This window comes from Musca autumnalis, unplaced genomic scaffold, assembly GCF_047663935.1.
Source record: "Musca autumnalis isolate F117 unplaced genomic scaffold, ASM4766393v1 scaffold_4, whole genome shotgun sequence".
Lineage (NCBI taxonomy): Eukaryota > Metazoa > Arthropoda > Insecta > Diptera > Muscidae > Musca > Musca autumnalis.
Window position 1 is genome coordinate 248,206,669 of NW_027411977.1, and position 24,764 is coordinate 248,231,432.

General features: G+C 37.6%; 1 protein-coding gene across 2 annotated transcripts in view; it reads left to right on the plus strand.

Moving 5' to 3' along the window:
• The first annotated feature begins 357 nt into the window (after positions 1–357).
• LOC141402710 (uncharacterized) overlaps positions 358–24,764 on the plus strand; it is a 40,581-nt gene continuing 16,174 nt past the window's right edge. Inside the window, exon 1 of one of the 2 annotated variants that reach the window (XM_073984525.1) lies at positions 358–1,513. The gene's annotated coding sequence lies outside the window, so the exon portion shown is untranslated. The remainder of the gene's footprint in view (positions 1,514–24,764) is intronic. The other variant, XM_073984527.1, reaches the window with a different exon arrangement.

Consider the following 24,764-nt stretch of genomic DNA (forward strand, 5'->3'; position numbering starts at 1 on the left):
AAGTTGTTTGGTGACAACTGAAACTATAGTATTCCCTACCCTCCGCCCGCAATAATCAATTTCATATCCACTGTACAACATTTTGTTGTTATTCAAATACTTGAATACAACAAAATATGGAGTCAAGCTGAAATAAACATAAAGATGTATATAAATGTACTATAAGATAAATTTTGAATCCCAGCGCTTTTATCTCTTTTTGGTATATTTTGGCACATTTTTCAAATTTAGCGTTTTTTTACCTAAAACATTAGTCACACTGTGTATGTGCATTGAATAAACAGAGAGAAAATTGCCATTATTTCTGTTGTTCTCTCTCACAATCAATTTGGCAAAAATATTTGCAATCCGCGATCTGTTGTTTGTTTGTTGTTTTCATTTGTCGATTGTCGTCCGTTAAAGCGAAACGTTTGTTTATTTGTCGTAGCGGTATTTTGTAACGTTTTTCTTTTGTTTGGATTTGTTTGTTTACCGTTTTTACTTTCATTTGAATAATAAATTAAATTTAATTCTTGTAAAAGAACAAAAAAAAAACTGTAATTAAACTGAGGTCCATGCACAAAATGTTTTTATGTTCTCTGTAATGCAATGTTGTTGTTAATTCAAACAAGTGATTTATAACAAAAAAAAAAAAATATGATTAAAGAATGAAAACAATAAAGTGTATTGTCATATTTCAGTAAAAAACGGAAGTGACTCAGTTTTTTTTTAATAATTGCATGGTTTGATTGTGATCTGTTTTAGAAACTTGTTCTACCAATCTATGATTTGACATTTAAAACTCCCTAACAACAACGACGCTGAACAACAAGTTAATTACCATTATTAAACAAAATAAAAACCAACCACGAAGGTAGTTATTACATTTATAATTACCAAGTTAATAAAAAAGCATTAAATATTTGTGTCAAACTGCAACAACAAGAACAACAAGACAAAAAAACATGACAGAATGTTAATGTAATGTGAGGAGGTTAAAGATCAATGAGTTCAGTTGTCAGTTAAATTCACACATATGAAAATACCGTGGAAGAACATTAACTAAATATTTTTATGTGAATATGGATATGTAAAAAATAAATATTTTAATACGTAAATATGTGTGTGATGAACAAAAAGCCGTATGTATAAGTACATACTCCCCAAAAAGATCAACATCTGTAGTTAATACCTGTTAACAAATTATATTCACATAATATTCAATAATAATTGTCATAACGCAGCTGCTGTTGCCAGACTGGCTGCTGTGACTTGCCATAAAGAACGTTATTCTCAGGTGGATTCCATTGCGTGTTTCAATACGTTTTTTGTTCGCTGTTGTACGGATTGGATTAATAGCCGCAATCATCGACCAAGTGCACCGGCTAGAGCAAGCACTGTGGAATTTGCAAAGTTTCTGCCATCCATTCATTTGACTAATGATAATATACAACACGGCTGTCCGTCCGTCTGTCCATTCAAACCAAATCCCATTTGCTACGTTTGTGCATGTTTTATTGAGAATGCAAAAATGGTAAGTTAGCTACAAAAACCAAAAAGGCAAATAATAAAAAAAAAAAATGCCACAACAGAAACTGAACGCTTCAAGCGAAATAGTTACAAAAATGTGAAGGTTAATTTACATAAATTTAACTATAAACAATAAATGGTCTTTACATTCAAATATTAAAAAAAGCTAAATACGAGTAGTCATTAAGGCAATAAACATTGTTAATGCAATGCAAATACAAACAAACGAACACACACACTAACATGAGTAGTCCCCTCAATAAGTGGGAAAAAAATCCCCGCCAGAGTAGTGCAGGCAAAGGGAATGGAAGCAGAGAAATAATGTGAATGCAAATCTATAAGCGCCGCCATTGACATGACACATCGGCTGAGGAGGTGCACTCTTTTAATTTGACATATCATTTGAAGGAAGATGAGGGAGAGAAATAAAATCAATATTATTTAAAACGAACTAAAACTACTTTAGTAAACACACCGATCCGTAAGGTACAATCGAAGGACCCCAATCCATCGGTAGTGTTAAACCGGATGATGACACATGGACAAACTCTGATCTAAAGGCACTGGATCTTCTAGCCAAGTGCTCCAACTGTAGGCAACCAGACCACAGGATATGTGAGTATTGTCCAACCCTTTAAATCACGGCATCAGACCTGCAATGTTACATAACGTATCGGAGGCATTGATCCCACATCTGGAATATATTTTCAGGGCTTGTTTGCGTTTATCGTACATTCCAGTTCTATAGAAGGAACTTATGGTGACATAACGGGTGATTTTTTAAGAACTATAGGAAAGTTTTTCAAAAAAAAAAAAAGCTTAAAGCGGGGTACACACGATCAGTTTTGACTGTCGATTTTTCGGAATTATCGATAACTGTCAAACAGTCCAGCAACCACAAAATATTTCATGCAAGTGTTGACCGTGACTGCGCCTCAAATGGTCCATCCGCTTAATCCAATTTTGCCATACTCTTTCCAACATTTCGGCCGGTATCTCGTGAATAAATGCATCAATGTTGTGTTCCAATGCGTCAATTGAAGCGGGCATGTGTGTATAGGCATGAGTTTTAACATAGCCCCACAAAAAATAGTCTAAAGGCGTTAAATCGCACGTTAAATGAACACAAAAGTGGATCTTCGGCCAACTTTCCAAGAGCCGATTCACCAAAAATTCTACGTTGCGGTAGGTCGTTCGGCTTCAATTCTTGCATTCTTGCAAGCGTTGTTCGTTTGTAAGACGATTCATTGTTAAATTATAGACCAAACTGAAGATGTTTGACAGTGAAAAAAAAAAAAAAACACGAAACGTGCGTCAGCTGTTTAAACCAGTGTTGCCAAAAAGATAATAGATAAAAAATCACCCGTTACATCCCCAAAGCGGGGAAGTCATACACTTCCAAAAGAATATAGGCCGATCAGTCTTATTTCCTTTCGATTAAAAACCTTGAAAGGCTGCACTGGATCTTGGGATCAGGGCCAAGCTTTCGAAGACACACTGTAATGGTCTTGGAGTGAACACATCAAAGACTGAGCTGGTTCTGTTTACGAACAACAGGAAAGTCAAACCATTCACCCTACTAATAGTTGATGGAGTCATTTTGGAGTTCTCTTTACAAGCCAAATACCTCGGCATTTTTTTGGACCACCAATTAATATGGAGAAGAAATGTCGAAGAAGGTGCCAAGAGTGGTCTAATAGCTCTATATTCATTCCATTGCAAATGTTGGTGACTGAGACCACAGGTCATCCAATTTTAACTTATGGTTGTTTGGTGTGATGGAATACTTTCGGTAAAAGATCGTATCTCCATAAACTAAACAACATCCAAAGAGCGAGAGCATTACTAACCACCGTTGCCATAAGAAGCACTAACCAAGCGGCCCTTAATGCACTTCTTGATCACCATCCATAGAATTTTGTAGAACAGCAATCCTATGACGATCGGGACTTCAATTAAGATCGGCGGTAATTAGCCAGCAAACCAATCGTACCGACATCGGAACAAAATTCGGACGATATGTCCGATATCTGATCCGAAATCGTAACGATATCTTAAAGAAAGTTGTATGAAGTGGTTGACATAATTTCGGAACGAAATGTCGGAGCGACATCAGATCGATTTCAGTCCGATTTCGTAACGAAATCTGAAGAAAATCCTTGGGAAATTCGGAACGGAAATTTCTTTCCGACATTCGGAACGAAATCGTACAAAATCTGAACTATTTCCTCTCCAAAAAATCGTTTAGAAATCGGAACGAAATCTGAACGACTTTGCTTTCGAAATTGTTCAGACGTGTCGGACATCAGACATTTGGTTTGCCGGGTAGTGATTGTGTGTATCACCACAACTCCAATTCGACCAGATTAAGGAACACCTTCCCCACAGGAAGATCTGGACCCATAATTTCCTACCTCTACTTGGTATAGAGCTATATGCCGATGGCTCCAAGATGGAAACGGGGACAGGAGTCTACAGTGATACTCTAAATGAAATCAAAAGAACAAGCTTAACCGATAAGTAACATGAAAAGGGATATATCTGGACCAGCGACTATCGACGTGGATAGTCAAGCGGCCCTTAAATCACTCAGTTCCCACACTATGAAGTCTGCGGCGATTTTGGACTGCAAGAAAGCCTTGGAGATGCTTTGTGTTGGATCCCGGGTCATTGCAACATTAAAGGAAATGAAATGGCGACCAATATGGATGTTGTCAACTAAATGAAGCCACTATTGTGTCGTTTATTGCGGCAGCTTGAACAAGGATATGGTGATAAGGCTACCCACATCTGGCACAATGAACCTACATGTAAGTAGGAGAGTTACCTTGAGCACAAAATTCCCTGCTTAAAAAGATTACGGAGAGTGAATCAAGTGCTTATACGATTCTTGTCAAGCATGTTCGTGAAAGCCGCCACTACCATGACTCTCGGAGCATAGTAGCTGTCCTCGCAGCCTGAAGTGGGTCCAGCATATGCAAGTTAGAGATATGTAAAGTCGATTTCGGTTAATCGATTATTGATCGTAAAATTCCCAAAAACCGCAGTCGACCATTGACTGTGCGAAAACCGGAAAATCGATTATTCTTAATCGACTTTCGAAAAACGGAGTCGACTATTAAGCGGGGTACACACGATCAGTTTTGACTGCCAGTTTTGCTCAAATAATCGCTTGACCGTTAATTTTTGTCAGTCATCAGGCAACCACAAAATATTTGGATGTTTGCTGGACATTTTGACAGTTATCGATATTTCCGAAAAATCGACAGTCGTAGTTGGCTATTGGAAACGGAAACTGTCGATTATAATCGATTAAACCCGGTTTTCGGTTGTAAATAAAAAAATCGAAAGTAGACTTTAAAGCTGGGTACACATTGTCAGTTTTGAATGTCGATATTTAGCAATTATCGATAACTGTCAAACCGTCCAGCAACCACAAAACATTTTGTGGTTGCATGATGAATGACAAAAATGAAAGGCCACACTAGCAAGCAACAGCAAAGCTGTCATTCAAAACTGACAATGTGTACCCAGCTTTAGAGCACAAATCGAGTTTTATGTTTCAGATGAAAACCGAATAATCGAAAAATCGATTATTGCGTTTCACTACGTATCCCCAAATGCAAGTCTGCTATTAGAGCGCCTCGGTGAATTTTTGACAATATTAATGTAAGTAGACATTGGGATACTAATTATAACGATACAAGTATTCTTTAGCGGAAATTCACATTTGACGAGACATTGAAATTCGAAGTTCCGTAAGTACTCGACATTTTATTTAATTGTACCCTCAGTCGTATAGGATAAGAGAGGTATACATTTACATTTTGACACGACCAAAATTGTGCCTCATCGAAATAATGGTTTTAGACCCAAAGTATGTTTGGACGAAATTCGTTTCGGACAATGGAGTTTGTTAGCCATGTCCGTTAAGCATAGTACACACGGTCCAACAAAACTGACAGTCATCGAGGTCTATTTCGTTAATATCAAAGTCTAGCTGAATAATTACTTTCCTAATCACTAAATTATACCTTTAATGTTGTACATATTTCAATAATTTTTAGCTAACAAAAAGTTTTTATTTGCCAGAAAATTGCCGTAAAAGTACGTTGACTGTCAGTTTTGTTGGACCGTGTGTACTATGCTTTAGTCTGTTTGGCTGGTGCGCACGATAAATCTAATTTTTTGGGTATCGTAATATTTTGTCCAAACATAGATTATGTTCGAAGATAGGTCATATCGGTCTCCTCCAAAAAGGTTAAAAATGTTTCACTTAAATGGTTATATGGTAATAATACTTGCATAGATCAGATTTTAATACAGACTAAATGGGTATACTTCTTCGTGTACCTTGCACACAAAATTTGCAAAAAGTACAGTTTATCAGCTCGTTTTGAAATCGTTTTTTTTTTTTGCAACGAGTTCTTCTTGCGGATCCTGTTACGACGGCGCAATTTCCTTGGGGCAAGTCCATTCATCGTGAAAAAAAATGCCCCAAAAGCTCTAAAAAAAGCCTGCCAGCAACAACAAAATCGGGTATTACGTAAGATAATCCTCGAATGGAAAACCCGATTTGGCCAAACGTATTTCTAACAGAATCGGATTATATCCGAATATTGACTAGATCGGACAACTCTTGCAGGCACATCTAAAACAAAGTTTGGAAATTTTTAAATTTTTGACAACGAGATGTTCAGAACTACAATTTTGAGGTAGTAAATGATTTTATTTACCTCGGCACCGCCATAAATAAAACTAGCAACATCAGTTTTGAAATCAAAAGAACAATAGTATTGGCCAACAGATGCTACTTTGGTCTAAGTAAACAGTTTAAAAGCAAAAGAACATCTCGTCAAACAAAAATTACACTCTACCAGACACTGATACTACGTACCTACCCAGCAAAATGTTCGATGCCAAAGATGCCATTCAATCATGGGAGCAAGTGATCTGGCATGCCATCTTTTTAGCATCTTCATCGATGAATTTTATATGAGCGTGGACCCCAAAAGATGCTATTCATTTTTGGATCCAAAGCATGTCATTTACACCAATGCTTTGACATGTCATTTTCACCAATGCTTTGGCATGTCATTTTCACCAATGCTTTGGCATGTCATTTCCACAAATGCTTTGGCATGCCATGAAATCACGTCATCGCATGGAACCCCTTCCTTTAAATTTGTCTGGGTATGTATGGATCTGAAGCATGGGTACTAGCTAAAGCAGATAAGACAGAACTTGGTGTTTTTGAGAGAAAAATTCTTTGAAAGATTTATGGACCAATATGCGTTGACGGTGAATACCGACGTCGTATGAGTTACCACGAGCTATACCAGCCGATCGACATCTATATAGTAAAACGTATCGAACTACAAAGATTACATTGGCTCGGCCACGTCAGCAGGATGGATAATGATTCCCCGGTATACGCCCCAAGGGAAGACCAAAACTCCGATGTTGAAGTAGATATCACAAGGATATGGCATCCAAAATTCGAGAAGTAAAACAAAAGATTGGTGCGTTTGGAAATCTGTTCTTGGATCGGCTTATGGAACAAGACGTTCTGTTTAGTATAAAAGCAATCTAAGTAAGTTGTGTATGGCGATACAATATTTTCGGGGGTAATTCCATACCTTCTGAGAAATTGGCCCAAAAACTTAAAAAACCTATAGACGTCAGAAGTGTTGTGCTAACTTATTTTCATTAGGTCCGAATCTGAGTGTATATCTCTGTCGGCATAGGTAACTGATACTTTCTTACTTATTATACACTCCGCCATATGGAGTATGGAGGGTATATTAAACTTCGAACTAATCATTTGCTATCATATAAAGTATATATATTCTTGATCAGGATAAAATAGCGTGCGAAATAATTGAGATAGGACGTAAAAAGTTTGCAGCCGAGTGTCTTTTTTCCATTGGAAGGTCAAATTCGAAGATGGGCTATATAGGTATACGTTTTGGTATAGCTTCCACGACCCTTAAAAGAATATTTTCAAAAACCCTTGAAAATATTAAAAAAATCCATGACCCTTGAAAAAAATATTTTAATCTACGACCTTTGGAAATATATTTTAAAAAATCCACGACCATTAAAAAAATAATTTTAAAAATCCACGACCCTTGAAAAAATATTTAAAAAGAATCCACGACCTTTGAAGAAATATTTAAAAAGAATCCACGACCTTTGAAGAAATATTTTAAAAAAATCCACGACCCTTAAAAATATTTAAAAAAAATCACGACCCTTGAAAAAATATTTAAAAAATCCGTGAATTTAAAAAAAATTAAAAAATTCCGCGACTCTTGAAAAAATATTTTAAAAAATCCACGACCCTTCAAAAAATATTTCAAAAAAAATATTGAGAAAAATATTATAAAAAGACTACGACATTTGAAAAAATATTTTAAAAAATCCAGGTCCATTGAAAAAATAATTTAAAAAATCCACGACCCTTGAATAAATATTTAAAAAAAAATCCACTACCTTTGAAGAAGTGCTTTAAAAAATCCACGACCTTTAAAAAAATATTTTAAAAAATCCACGACTCTTGAAAAATAGTTTAAGAAATACGCGACCTTTGAAAATATTTTAAAAAATCCACGACCATTGAAAAAATATTTTAAAAAATCCACGAGTCTTGAAAAATATTTTAAAAAATCCATGACCTTTGAAAATATATTTTAAAAAATCCACGACCATTGAAAAAATAATTTAAAAATCCACGACCTATGAAAAAATATTTTCAAAGATCCACGATCCTTGGAAAAATATTTAAAAAAATGCGACCTTTGCAAAAATATTTTAAAAAATCCACGACCCTTGAAAAATATTTTAAAAATCTGCGATTCTTGAAAAATATTTTAAATCAGTTTCTCCCTTAAATTGAGACGGCGGAAAGACAAAACTCACGTGGAAATTCTCGTTCAGAATTGCCCCCATTTTTAAACTACACGATCCTTGCAAAAAAAAAATTAAAAAATCCACGAATTTTAAAAATATATTAAAAAAAACAAATCCAAATGAACAAATATTTTAAAAAATCTACGACAATTGAAAAAGTATTTATAAAAGTCCAAGACCTTTGACCATTTTTTATACACCGGAAAGCTGATTGTGTTATCTGTCGAACAAAAAAGATTTATGAAAATATCTTTATTCGTTCAAAAGTTACAGGAAAAAACGATTCTGGACCACTGTGCGCCGTGGGGCATATGACATACGTATGTCATGTGCAGTCTTTCCATCTGAGGAATATGTAAATATCTGCCGCTAAATCCACTGGAACGCCTTTCACCAACTGGACGACTGAAATGAGGATCCCCCTGAACATATTGTTTCTGATTCCGACCACTAACTACCCCAACATATTGGGTGTAATGTTCGATAGCATGTTTAAGTTGTCCGCTCAAGCCACACCTTTTTATTAATTGTTCCACAAACATCCCAGATGGGACAGGGGAGACTTCTCTCATATCAATGAGTGCACCCCGATTCATATTAGCTCAATGATATGGGACCTACAGTTTATCGCCGAGTCCGAACGGCGTGTCTAAGACACCACTTACATGGCTGAAATACTCAGGAAATGGCGCCAACATTACTGAGGGGTATTTTGCCACCGTTGAAAAGTGTTTTGATGTTGCCTGGCCGGGGAATCGAACCCTCGACCTTATGTGTGCAAGGCGGGTGTGCATACCATTGCACACGGTGGCAACCAACCCCCATTTCGGTATTTTAATGATTTTGCTACAATTTTTAGCCGAACTAGCTGTAAATTGACATTTAAAGTTCTCAAGGGTCCCGAAACTCCTTCACCAAAAATCACCCATTTTTTTACCTAATTTAAGCATTTGGGGTATCCGCGGTCGAATAATTTTTCCACCAAACAGGATACTAATTATTTAATTTTATTTCAGAATATTTTATGGCAGAGGGTATAAAATGTTCGGCCCGGCCGAACTTAAAGTTTTTTACTAGTTCTAACTACCTAACTACCTCCTAGTTACAGTTCCCAACTTCCCCTGCTTTTAAACCTTCAACTTAGTGTTTCGCCTTTTATTGTGGAACCCACTGTAACTACACTTAGATTTCGGGGAATAAGTCTGGCATGTCCGATATTTTTGACAAGTTTACATCAAGTAACCCTTTGGGTCTTGTCCCTCAAAGGCGCCTAGTTTTATCTAATTATTTAAAGCCCTTCCGTTTCAAAATCAAAATAGAGTCCTGTGTCTTCTCCGGATGTTGACATAAGATTAATATCTGCTTGATGGTGGATTTGCTGGACTAAGGTGATCATACATGTTTATGCAATGGAAGTTGACTCACCCTTCTGTAGTTGGAACACATTGACCTGTCTAATTGTTGTAAAAGAACATTGAATTCTTAGGTTTACAAACCACAGGGTAGGTATTTCGCTAGTGTTTCAAACATGAAAAAATGTTATGTAGTTCGGATTCCCCCGATTAGGATGAGGTCCCTCGTTCTTACTGTCATATCTTAGGTTAGGTTAGGTTTGGGGATGTGCAGCCACTAACTTGTGACTGCGTCACTCGGAGACCTTCCGGTCAATTGTGATCATCCAGTAGAAAAAAGAGGAAAAAGCTGTAAAGAAAAGAGGAGATGGAAAGGGGAGGAGAGAGGGAAGAAATAAAAAGAGGAAGTTATTAAAAAGTAAAGAGCAAATAAATTACAGAAAGTTTAAGAGGGGAGGAATAGTTTTAGAGAAGGTAAAAAGTTTTATTTTGATGGTAGGCAGAATATTTGAAACATGATTTACGCGTTCAGGTTGCGCTGTCCCAGCCACTTCAGATTTTTGATGATGTTGTAGATCACAGCAGGTTCCACAGTTGAGTAGAAAGTTAGACACGGTGGAAAGTGAACACCTACTAACCTATGTCGTCTACGAGCCAGGGCAGGACAACGACAGAGGAGGTGCTCGATCTTGGTTTTATCTCACTGCAAAGCTGGTGATAACTTAGTGGTATATGAATGTACATAAATACCTATATTCCGCTTCTTCTTCATCTTCTTTCTTTACACTCATAAACAACTGGTGAAAATATGGAATAACTAAGCAAAGTATGCTCAAAATAATTGCAAAAATGTTATTTAGCATTTTTTAGTTAGTTAGGTAACCACCAAGTAGTATCTATCTTTCCACCATATAAAGTCCTTTTTGTGTAAATGGCATATGGCGTAGTTGGTATGTGTTGGATGGACGTATTGGCCCCCGCAAAGTTTTCGTATATTTCTTTTATGGTCAAAATAAACGAGCCGCCATATACAGTTTTTGCTATATGGGGATGGCTATTAAAAGTGTCAAACAGGCCCAACATATGGACAAATGAACACAAACACGATCAGACCAAGCAAAACAAACATTTTGCAAATATTTCCTCCTATGGTCTTCTTTGCTGGGGGTGGGGGGTTGTTTGAAATGGGACAACATTAAAAGGTTTCAATTTCATTGGCGACTTATTGGAAGATTAGCTTAAATCTAATCCTCTTTAAGTCATGCATTAAATTGTTTTAGGGAGGTAGGGAGGAGCTCACAAATATTTTTCCCATCCCATTATCTTCTGCAATGAGTCGTGCAATTATTTTAACCATTTGCCAAAAAAAAGAAAACAGAATAAACCATCCAATCCAGCCAGCCGTCTACAGATTGTCTGTTGTTGCTGCATATTTTTCATTCATTCTTCTTCATTTTTATTCATTCATACTTTTTTCGGACTACTTCAAGTAGTACCAAGTTGTTGTTGCAGTTGTTTGTTTTTGGCCAGCCTTTGTCTCTCTACACAACGCGACGCATCGTCGTTATTTTTTTCGGCCAGTAACTCATTTTGCATGTTTTTGGTATTGAAATTTATGGTCATAGGCTCTTTAAATGGTGAAAATCGGGATCGTAAAACAGCAGAGTTGTCAGTTATCGTTGTTGAGCGCTCTGTTGATGGTTGTGTGGCGGCGGTGATGGCAATGTTTGGTAGGTTGGCTGTTTGCCTTATTTAAAACAAAACAAAATTTATAAATACGACGACGAGACAAGTATGTGTGTCCCGTCCATTGAATGAATGAACATCCACAATAGCCAAAATAATCAACAAAACATGGCAAGAGAGCGCATATTATGAGATACCCTACCTGCATTATGGTCAACACATGCAACAACAACAACTACAACAGCAACTACATACATAAAAATAACAATAAAAATAATAAATGACAATTTACCAAAAACAATAAAGTACGACTGACTGGTGGTATTGGGATTAGACAAATAGCCAAATCCAAAAACAAGACGCACACCACAACTAATGGGAATTCCATCAAATTAAATGACTAATTAATTTGGTATTTTCTCAGCAGGAACAATTGGGCAATAACGTGTATGACACGATGAGGGAAATTGTAAAAGAGAAATTTCAATTTTTCTTATAAGGAAGCAAGTAGGGAAATTTTTGTAGTTAAAAGATTATTATTGTCTTTTAAACAAAAAAAGGAAAGGATCAAAGTCGGGCGGGGACGACTATATGATACCCTACACCACTGTGAATATGTAAAATATTTATGGGAGCTATATCCAAAATCTTAATCGATTTCGATATAATTTGACACATTTATTTCCATAGCGAATTCAGTCACATATTCCAAATATCATTGAAATCGGACATATATGGCGTGTGTGGTACAGAAAATACGTGAAATCGGCCGAAAATATATATGGGAGCTATATCCAAATCTGAACCGATTTCGATATAATTTGGCACACTTATTTGTAGACCAAATTCAGTCACACATTCAATATTTCATCAAAATTGAACGTATATAGCGTGTTTGGTGCAGCGAATACGTGAAATCGGGCGAAAATATATATGGGAGCTATATCCAAATCTGAACCGATTTTCAACAAAACCAATAGCGTTCTTCCTATGACTAAAAACATTGTAGTCCCCAATTTTCACCTGAATCGGACAAAAATTGCGACCTGTACGTTGCGAACAAAAATACATGGACAGACGGACGGACATACGGAACTATACGGAACTATGGGTCTATTTCGTTTCCTTTTGTATGTTACACACAAATGCACAAAGACATAATACCCCTTACCAAAGTGTGGTGTAGGGTATAAAAAAGAAATGAATATAAGCAATGTTGGGCTTTCTTGATTTCTATTTCGTTTTTCATAAAAGACAAACTGAGATTTAAGGGTAGAGAGAGGGTCGAATATTTTTATTTATATATGTAGCTACTTATTCATAAATTCATAGTTTTCATATAAAATCCCCATCTCATAAACAAGGATATACGTGGTCGCATGTTCGTCTATAATAAGTTAGAGGCCTATTTATACACTCTTCCTCCAGATAAAAACGGTAAAGTGCTGCAAATCGATATCTGATTTTACATATTCTGACAGCGCACGTGACAGAAAACCAAAAAACACAAACGTGTCGGTTTTTTTTCCTCACTAATACTTTCGCAACTCACTAGGTTAGCATCTGGATTGGAGCTAGAATATTCTATGTTAAATTATTTAGGTTATGCTTACGAATGCGCAGACATTTAATAATATAGTGGCCTTTGGTCCATTGTGTTTATTCTGGCTAGGTTTGAAGAAGATTCCATAGGGTGAAGATGAAGAAATTTCGGGAATATTGATGTGTTGTTGATCGATGGTTTTACTGGAAAATAAAGAGACTCAGAAAGAAAGGCGCGGTCCTCCTGAACTAACTATAAAAGGATGTTGCTTACACCTGGGAAGTTTTTGCGGATTCTGAAACTAAAATGTTCATAGATGAGAAAAATCAAAAAAATCGACGGAGGGATTTTTAAATAAATTGCGGTCAAAGTTCACATTTTATTGTTTTTTAGGTTTTCACGATTTTGCTTGGAAACCGCAAGTCCTATCAAAATGGGATTAAAGAAAATGTTGTAGAGAATTTTCACTGCTTCAAGAAGTAAGCACCTTCCCCATTTAAAGTTGGTTCAGGCGCACCGTGAAGTGAGTAGTTACGTGCTTATCCCAAGCCTTGATAGGATTTTGGCAAATTTACAAAGGTACACACAGAAAAAAAGCCTCTCTATTTTGCAGCAAACATATATTTGTTTGCAAGCAGTCCCAGACATATGTTTGGGCCCTGCAAACAAATTATATGTTTGGATACAAACAAATTATATGTTTGGGTGCAAACAAATAAAAAACCCCAAAAGCCACAAAAAAAACAAACACATGCACCAGTGGGCGCTTTCTGAGAGCAAGGGAGCGTAAATGTCAATGTGAAATACATTGAACTGGCTATCTCTAACATATACACACATTTATAAATGGTGGTGTTTTATTGAAAGGCATAGAAAAAAAGCAAAATCACTACAGACACATAGCTACATAAAAAATTCCAAAGAAAGACAAAACTGACTTTAATAAAAGAAAAAACTGAATGAAATAACGCACTTTTAAAAAGAAACAATTATATAGAAACATCGATGAACACTTCTATTTAGTTGTTCAAATCAAGGTTCAAATCATCAGCGGGATAATGTAATAAATAGGTACATCTATATTTTAAATATTCATATGTATGTATACGAAAAATGTATTGATGTAATTACCAATATTAAATGCAATTTCTTCCTTGTCAAATAAAATAATTGCATTCACCTTTTTGATTCAATTATAAAATGTATTGGACATTTAATTTACTAAAAAGCACAATTTCTTTAAGAAAAGACAAAACACTGATTTATTCACTCACATTACCGACTTTACTCAACGATTGTCTCTAGAACACTGAAGAAAAAAGACCATTTTTTTCTTTCCCTCTTCGCTTGCCACGTTGGTTTACAACAACAAAGCACGCATACACATCACAAAACTTCTGTGTCTCCTATTACACCATGCACACAGCTCTTTATTATAAACCAGCATTCCGCAGCTGCGAGAGCCCTGTTGTTACTCTCTTTGACAAAAATCCTCTCCACCCATAAAAATACGTTGTAACATAAAAATATGTTGGTACCCAAACATATAAAATTGAGATATCTTACAAAATGTTGCAACCATATATTTGTTTGGACATAACCAAATTATGTTTGGATACAAACATATATCTGTTTGCAATCAGACCCAAACAAATATTTTTTTGGATCCAAACACTGTGGTGCAATGGTAATTACGTCCGTCTTGCACTTAGAAGGTGTGCGGTTCAATACCTGACCAGAACATCAACATTTTCGTCTCTGGAAAATCACCCCAGTGTAATGTAGGCAACATTTCCTAAGTGTTTCAGAAATGAAGAACTTCTCTACAAATGGTAAATGGTGTCGATACGCCGTTCGGACTCGGCGATAAAAAGTAGGTCCCATATCATTCAGCTAATATGAATCGGCGTGCATTCATTGATATGAGAGGATCCCCCTTGTCCCTCGGGGATGTTGTGGGAACATATGTATGTCATTGGATATTATAAGAAGGTGAGAGTATCTAGCTAGTTTGCAAAGGACGCTTACAAGGTAGATGCTCGTCACTATCTCTACTGCATCTACAAAAAGTCTACAGTATCGACGCCACTTAGAGATCTAACTCTACTTACTTAGCTGGCCCATTACAGAACATTTGTTCCATAGACCGAACTAAGAAAAGATCTCCAATTCTCTCTGTTTAGTGTTCGGCTTTCTGGAATACCGCGCCTTGTCATCTCTTCATCCACTTGTTTGCGCCATCTATTCTTTGGCCTGCCAATTCTGCGTGCATCGCCATGTGGCTCGAATTTATACGCCTTTTTAGCGGGTTCATCATCGCTCATTCTTATTATATGGACTAGCCAACGCAATCGCTGCATCTCGAGACGTTTAACTATATTGATGTCGTTGTATAGCAGATACAGCTCGTGGTTCATACGACGTCGATATTCAGCGTCAACGCAGATCGGCCCGTAGATCTTTCGAAGAATTTTTCTCTCAAACACGCCAAGCACTGCCTTATCTGCTTGCGCAAGTACCCAGGATTCGGAACCATACATCAGCACGGGTAGTATCAGTGTTTTGTAAATCGTTATTTTTGTTTGACGAGTTGTGGCTTTGTTTTTAAAGTGCTTACTTAAGCCAAAGTACCATATGTTGGCCAATACAATTCTTCTTTTTATTTCACAACTGATGTCGTTTGTTGTGTTTACGGCGGTGCCGAGGTATACGAAGTCTGTTTATACCTCAAAATTATAGCAACCAACTTCAACAGTTGGTCCGATCCTAATGGACGCGCGTCGACACCATCAACTTGGTATTCTCGCCGTTTACCGCCAGACGCACTTTAGCAGATTCTCCTTCGACCTTCATAAAGGTATCGGTTTCTTCTTTTACTGATCGTCCCATGATGTCTATATCATCAGCATAAGCAAGTAACATGTGGCTATTGGTGTAGATTGTATCACTTCTTTTGACGTTTGCCTCTCGTATAACCTTTTCTAGCAGGATGTTGAAAAGATCACACGAAAGGCCGTCTCCTTGCCTGAAACCTCTTTTTATACAAAACTCTTCGGAGAGGTTCTTTCCTATTTTAACTGAAGATCTTGTGTCAGTTAGAGTCATTTTACAAAGCCGAATGAGCTTTGCGGGGATACCAAATTCAGATATGGCTTGGAATACCTTTGAACGTAGCGGGCTGTCGAAGGCTGCTTTATAATCGACAAAAAGGTGGTAGGTGTCGATCTGCATCTCTTGGGCCTTCTCCAGAATTTGCGCAGGGTAAATATATGGTCAATGGTGGACTTGCCAGGTCTAAAGCCGCATTGCTATGGTCCAATTATTGCGTTAAACATGGGCTTTAGTCGTTCGCACAATATCCCTGACACTATCTTGAAGGCGATAGGGAGAAGACTTATGCCCCTATAGTTGAAGCATAAAGTCTTATCACCTTTCTTATGGACGGGACACAGGATGCTCAGGTTCCAATCGTCGGGTTCGCGTTCTTCCTGCCCGATGGAGCTAACTAGCTGATTCATACACCTTGTCAGCGTGCCGCCTCCGGTTTTAAACAGCTCGGCTGGTAGGCCATCAGCTTCTGCTGCCTTATTATTCTTCAGCCGGTTTATTTCTGTCTTGACCTCATCTTGGCTGGGCGGTATGCAATCTATACCATCTTCTGGGATTGGATCTGTGGTATCTTCGTTGACTTCGCTACTATTGTATACCAACAGTTTGGAAAAAAGCTCTTTCCATATCCCTAGCACACTATCTGTATCAGTTACCAGATTGCCTTGCTGGTCTCTACAGGAGGATGTGCCAGTTCCAAAGCCATCAGTTTGATGTTTAACTCTTTGGTAGAATTTTCGGATTTCATTCTGTCTCCTTTACATGTCGATTTGTTCACACTCCCGCTTTTCCATCTCTCTCTTTTTCCTGCGGAAAAGACGTTTCTCCTCTCTCCTTTTCTCCCGACACCTCTCTCGTGCGCTACGCGTTGCTACTGATTGTAAAGTAGCCCTATATGCCGCATTTTTCTCTTCGGTAGCAGCACGACACTCCTGGCCATACCATGGTTTCCTTGGTGGAGGTCTCTGGTATTCAAGTACTGATTTTGCGGCTGCTTGCATGGAGTGGGCAATGCTTTGCCATTGCGCTGATATGTTATCGGGATGAGGAGTGCTTTGATTAAGCAATTGGGCTAGTTGAGTGGAATATGTTGTGGCTATCTGTTGTGATTGCAGCTTACCGATGTCCAACTTCCGTGTTGTGTCTGTTCGCACTTTGTTTGCTACGTTTAATCTTGTACGTACCTTTGCTGCAACAAGATAGTGGTCCGAGTCTATGTTTGCACCTCGGAACGATCGTACATCCAACACGATTGATGCATGTCTTCCATCTATTACAACGTGATCAATTTGATTTCTTGTTCTTTGATCTGGCGACAGCCAGGTGCCCTTATGAATATCGAGATGCTTAAATCTGGTACTGCTAACTACCATGTTTCTTGCAGCTGCAAAGTCTATCAGGCTCATACCATTGTCAGATGTTCCACTGTGGAGACTGAATTTGCCGACTGTTGGGCCAAAGATATTCTCCTTTCCAATTTTGGCATTAAAATCGCCAAGTATAATTTTAATGTCATGGGCTGGATACCAGATGTTTTAGTCTCCGACTAACTACAAATCCGCAACCAAACTCATGCTTTACGTCATGGCAGCTATAATACAGTGCGTCACCTTTAGGTGTTGTTGTGACACCTTTCCCGTTCCATTGTATTTCCTGTATGGCAGTAATGTCGGCCTTGTACTTTTCAAGTACATCTGCCAATGCGTAAACTGCACCTTCTCTATAAAGAGTGCGAACATTCCAGGAGCAGATTCGCAGATCATGGTCCTTAAAACGTTTGCGGGGTTCGTCAACTTTAGAGGGGTTTGTTTTTCTTTTCTTTCGTTTTTTCATAATAGGCTGTTTTTTCTAGAGGAGGGTTACTAACCCGACGCCCAAACCCAAGTTTTTAACGTTCTTATGGGTGAACGCGCGGCACATGTTAGCTCACTACCTTTAACGGGTGTTAAAGGCAGTTCCCCAAGTGACATCACGGGGAGGTCAGTGTCCACTTGAGATGAAAGAGGGACCAAGATAAATCCTGGGCTTTGCCATGTTAAAGCCGGCCAGGACCGTTGCTTGGTATCTTCCATCACCTAAGTCATCGGGGTACACTCATTGATATGATAGAAGTCTCCCTTATCATTTATCGGATATTTGTGGAACATTATTATTATATATAAAGATTAATATGAATATAAGCCTACTCGGTTAGGTTTACTTAGATTTTAGATTTTTTTTCAGTTTACTTAGATTGCAAAAATTCAAACAGAAAAATAAACATATTCTGACCACAACATTTGAAAAATATTATGCACAAATCAATAAGGCACAAATATGGTTGGAGGCAGTTCAAGTAATTTATGGCTTGCAAATGATTTTGATATTTTATAGATTTTCCAAGGTTCTGAAACCAACATTTTAACAAAACAGTTCGCAAAAAAATGTGGCTCACACATTTACTCCCACGCCAGATAGTAGTACCCAGCATTTGACAGTTGTGGATTTTTAGTTGTAACCAAACATCCCCCAAACACCACCACCACCACAACTGACACCTTCTTCTTCTTCTGCTCCTCCGCCGCCACACTTCCTTTACTTGGATGATTTAATGTAATTCTTCAGACTGTTTGTCTGTCTGTCCGGCATTCTATTTGCTTTTTGCATTAATAAATTTTCGCCAAAAACGTTTGAGTCTGCGTTCTAAAAGTTGGTGTTGTGTTGCAGCACACATAGAGGGTGGACAGCTTAACTAAATAAAGCTGTTCTTAATGTTTTTTGTTGCTATAAGAGTAATTATTTTCAACCGAAAATGGACAAAACCTGATTGTTATTTTTTCGTTTTTGCTTTTGCATATTTCCAATAATTTCAATTTTGCATTCCACTTGATTAGATTTTGTAGTTTTCATTTGTGAATGGTGTTTTGTTGTTGTTGTTGTCGATCGAACCTAGTTAAATTGTATGGCTGGCATAAACGCCAGCACAATTATGACACTTTCAAGTGCATTTATCATTAGTGGCAACGACAACTCCAGCTTACATCATTATGCAATGTGTGTGCCATGATGATTTATTAACTTCCATTATCCCCCCCAAATGCCATATTTAGAATGTAGTCAACAAATTAAAATTAGTTAAATATTTGTTTAAATCCCAAGATTATTCACACTTCCAATTGCATTGAGTGAGAAACGAACAAATGAGTAGAACGAACAAACATTGATGATGACAATCTCTGTTGATGTCAAACACCCACATTTTTACCTTACCATGAGAGTTTAGTTTACCGAGAACTACAGACAGAGACATAAACTAGACAACCTCAACGAGAAAGAGTGAAGAGTGGATAGTGTAAAATAACAGTGGGGAATTTCTTAATAAAAAAATCATGTTACTTTGTGTTATTTTGTTGTTGTTGCTGTATGATCACATTATAAATTACCCGGTACTTGTTGTTCAACAACTGTTGCTGCAGGCATTTATGGATAAACTTATTGCAGGCGTATGCATGCACATATTCTGCATATTATGAAGTGGTTCATTTGGTTTTGGCCATATTCAGCTTTAAAAGCCATTACAAATTATTAGTAACAAGGTTGTAATTACAATGCCAGGGGGAAGGGGTGGGTGTTATTAGGAGGGTAACACAACAAATAGAAGATATATAACGGCTTCCGTTTAAGATTTATATCTTATGCAAAATGGTACATAAGAAGAGAGATGACTTAAGAACAACATACACTAAACATCATATACCCAACACAGTACCAATTAAAGAGACAAGAGAGTGTGTTCCAACTACTGATAAAATAGGCCCCTTTGCCATTGCAACAAATTAATTGGACCATTCCATCACCCACTGAAATAAAATTTATCTATTTCATCATGAAGTAGTAGTTTAAGCCGCCAAAGTAAAGTTGGAATTTTCCATATTACTCTCTACTTGCCCAACCATGTCATGTAAGGCGTGCTGAGATTTACTGATCTTTTTAGAGTCTACTTGTCGATATTTTTCTCAGGCATTTTGTGTCTCGTCTTTTCTCCAGTAGCAATACGAACCTACTGTATCAGAACAAGGAGTGCTTTGTTCTAGCAAGATGATAAATTGGTTAGAGTAATATTGTGTTGATTCTGCCCATTTTAACCTATGGTGGACTTGTCTGGTGGCAAGCACTTGAGAATAAGGCACTATCAAGTGTGCAAAGAGCTACGTCAGGATGCTTTGAACGTACTTTTGGATCTCCAATCTCTTTATATCCTACTCCAGTTCCAGCTGAGAGAACGGCTTTTAGAATTCGATAGCAAGGAACGTGGCGAATTTCACGAATGTCTTAAACATAATTGCTAGTCAGCTTGAATCTGGCAATTCCAGACTTGCAGGGCCCGTGACTATATTTGTCAATAGTCAGGCCCTTAAGGCCTGGGCCTCGCCTGCTTACCTTGCTTTCCTGCTTCAGGCGGAGCCAATTTCGAACTACATTGCCCTTTTCTTCTTTATTCTTTTATTTTTGTTATGTCAGAAATGAAGCAGGAAAGCAGGCGAGGCAGCTTATGTACCCAGGCCTTAAATGCTCTCGAGCTATCCTTGATTGCAGAAAGGCTCTGTATGACATTCGAAACATATGTATGTAGTTAAACTTTAATCGATTCCAGGAAATAGTAATATAAAGGCTTAGGTACATAAGCTGCCTCGCCTGGTTGCCTTGCTTTCCTGCTTCATTTCTGACATAAACAAGTAAAAAAGTATCAGTCGGCTTGGCCGACAGAGACATACCCTCAGCCTGTGTATATTGAAACAATTTTTTTCCCCCGAAGAACGTATGTATTTAGAGGGTTTTAAAAAGTTTGGGCGTATGAAACGACAAAAATGTTGATTAGGATTAAAGAGCAAAAGTTTTGCGGAGGAAATACTTAAAGGAATGGATCGACATTGACCATTATGGAAGAAGATCTCCAACCACTACATATGGTGGCATAGAGGGTTTTTACACCCTTCGGGCTGTTTGCTCAAGAAGTGCGGATGTATCCCTGAAAAAACTTTTACCATCGTAATTGAGATTCGATAGCAGGTCTTAAAGTGAACTTATCCGAAATTTTTTGGGAGGTACTGGATGAAGTTGACAAATATAGTCCATATTTGGACCTGATCTATATCTGGTAGATATATTAGGATGTGTAAAGTATGGACCAATTCGGCCACTCCATTCAAGAGTTACCGTACGAACAATTTTTCCGAACATTTTTGAACTTTTGTGGGGGAGGTACCTGAAGGAGTGAACCGATATGGCTTATCTTCGTACTTAAACTATGTTTGGACAAAATATTACTAAGGCCAAATCTTGGACCCAATCGGCAGATCTGTTCGAGAGTTATGTTGCGCTCCAACCACCTCACACGGTGTCATAGGGGTTTTGTGTAACTTTAAGGCTATTTTCTCAGGAAGTATGGATTTGCCCCTTATGAAGCTTGTACCGTCGTATGGGGGGCAGTGAATACAAGTTACTAAAACAAAAATCAAAGCGATTCGAGAGCAGGTCCTAAACTGAACTTATCCGAAATTTTGTGTGGGAGGTACCCTAAGGAGTGGACCGATTGAGTCCATATTGGAAGCTCATCTAAGTCTGGTAGACATTTCACGAGTTGCAGATTATGGACCGAATCGGTTACTTTCTTCTAGAGTTATCGTACGTACAAGTTTTCCGAACATTTTCGAACTTTTGTGGGGGAGGTACCGAAAGGAGTGGACCGATATAACCCATCTTCGAACTTAAACTAAGATTGAACAAAATATTACGAGAGTTATCGTGCGCTCCAGCCAGACAGACGGATGGACATTGCTCAATCGACTCCAAATTGTCTGAAACACATTTCGTCCAAACATACTTGGGGTCTAAAACCATTATTTCGATGAGGCACATTTTGCCCGTATGAAAGTGTATATACTCTCGTTAGCATAAATGCTGAGGGTATAAAAAATAAAAGAATAAAGAAGAAAAGGGCAATCTAGTTCGAAATTGGCTCGGCCTTCTTTATGCTTTTATTTTATCTTATGTCGGAAATGAAGCAAGAAAGCGGGCAAGGCATCTTATGTTCCCAGACCAGAAACGAATTAGCAGATGAACTTTTAGGCCACCGATGTGCTACAATATCGACAAACTTCATGAGATCTACCTTGAGAAGGCTTATGCAACATGGTTGTAGGATATCCAAAGTGAAGGAGGCAAGCAAAGCAACCAGGCAAGACTGCTTATGTACTCAGGCCTTTAGGTATGAAGCAAATTTCAAAATTTATCAAATTGCAAACTTTTTGCCCTTTTCTTTTTTATTCTTTTATCAGAAGCAAGCAAGGCAAGCAGGCGAGGCAGCTTATGTACCCAGGCCTTTAGGTATGAAGATCGTGATGACTTTAAGTCGATCGATTTACCAATTGATGAATCTGATAGGCCCCCAATGTGCTACTGCATCGGCAAACTTTGAGAGGTCTACTTTGAGCAGGCGCCCTGTATACAGGATATCCAAAGCGATCTTATCTGCGATCGCTCAACAGGAACTATTTCCCTTCTTTAATTCAATAAGTTAGTAATGAAGACCACTGTGGGTGGAACTTGTTACCGGTCAGCGTAGAGTTAGATCTCTAACTTCAAGATAGGATGACAGTGACGTAGACTTCTGAAGGTTATGTGGATATGAAGAAATGATAGAGACGGTCTGATGTCCTTTCTGCCAGACAAGAAAATAGTCTCAACTTCTTATCAGACATAGAACCCATTACCGTTTTTTTTCTAGAGGTTTACGGTTGTTCCTCCAGATCTACAGATCATGAAGATCTCACCTGTCGTACCTGGGTGGCGGAAGCCAGTCCATTAGATTGTGGCAGGAACGCTCACGGCGTTAACGCCCAAACTGGTATTGCATCGAAAACATCTTATTGTGCTGATGTACAGATAAAATCTTTGTCTCCTCATGAAGATGGTCTAGGATGCACCCAGTTGCAGTCCTCAGGGCAGCATTCGGGTCGAGCAGGTTTGAATATTCTTGCACTGCTTAGCGTTAACATTCGCATACCACACTGGCGCCGCATACCTTATCACAGATCGGCCTTTTGCTTTATAAGGGGCCACCAAGGTTTCTTTGTCAGCACCCCATGCGCTGATATTTCCGCAAATAGGTGTGGCTTGCCACCGTGGTGCAATGGTATGCACACCCGCCTTGCACGCTGAAGGTCGTGGGTTCGATTCCCCGGCCAAGCAACATCAAACAATTTTCAACGGTGACAAAATACCCCTCAGTAATGATGGCGACATTTCCTGAGTATTTCAGCCATGTAAAACTTCTCCACAAGTGGTGTCTTAAGACACGCCCTTCGGACTCGGCAATAAACTGTAGGTCCCTTATCATTGAGCTAATATGAATCGGGGTGCACTCATTGATATGAGAGAAATCTCCCTTGTCCCTTCAGGGATGTTTGTGGAACACTAAAAAAGGTGTGGCTTGAGCGTACAACTTAAACATGCTATCGAACATTACACCCAATATTTTGGGGTAGTTAGTGGTCGGAATCAGAAACAATATGTTCAGGGGGGGTCTCATTTCAGTCGTCCAGTTGGTGAACAGGCAGTGGATTTAGCTGCGGATATTTACATATTCTTCAGATGGAAAGACTGCACTACGTCAACTATGTAGACATCACATATGTATGTCATATGCCACACGGCGCACAGTGGTTCAGAATCGTTTTTTCCTGTAACTTTTGAACGAATAAAGATATTTTCATAAATCTTTTTTGTTCGACAGATAACACAATCAGCTTTCCGTTGAATAAAAAATGGTTAAAGGTTTTGGACTTTTATATATATTTTTTCAATGGTTGTAGATTCTTTAAAATATTTGTTCATTTGGATTTGTTTTTTTAATATTTTTTTTTAAATTTCCTGGATTTTTTTTAAATATTTTTAAAATATTTGTTCAAGAATCCCAGATTTTTAAAATATTTTTCAAACACAATCAGCTTTCCGGTGAATAAAAAATGGTCAAAGGTCTTGGACTTTTATATATATTTTTTCAATGGTTGTAGATTCTTAAAAATATTTGTTCATTTGGATTTGTTTTTTTAATATTTTTTTTAAATTTCCTGGATTTTTTTAAATATTTTTTCAAGGATCGTGTAGTTTTAATTTTAAAATGGGGGCTATTCTGAACGAGAATTTCCACGTGAGTTTTGTCCTTCCGCCGTTTCAATTTAAGGGAGAAACTGATTTAAAATATTTTTTCTAGAATCGCAGATTTTTAAAATATTTTTCAAGGGTCGTGGATTTTTTAAAATATTTTTGCAAAGGTCGCATTTTTTAAAATATTTTTTTAAGGATCGTGGATTTTTTAAATATATTTTCAAAGTTCGTGGATTTTTAAATTATTTTTTCAATGGTCGTGGATTTTTTAAAATATAATTTCAAGAGTCGTGGATTTTTTTAAATATAATTTCAAGAGTCGTGGATTTTTTAAAATATAATTTCAAGAGTCGTGGATTTTTTAAAATATTTTATATTTTTTCAAGGATCTTGGATTTTTTAAATATTTTATTAAAGGTCATGGATTTTTTAAAATATTTTTTAAAGAGTCGCGGAATTTTTTAATTTTTTTTTAAATTCGCGTATTTTTAAAATACTTTTTTCAA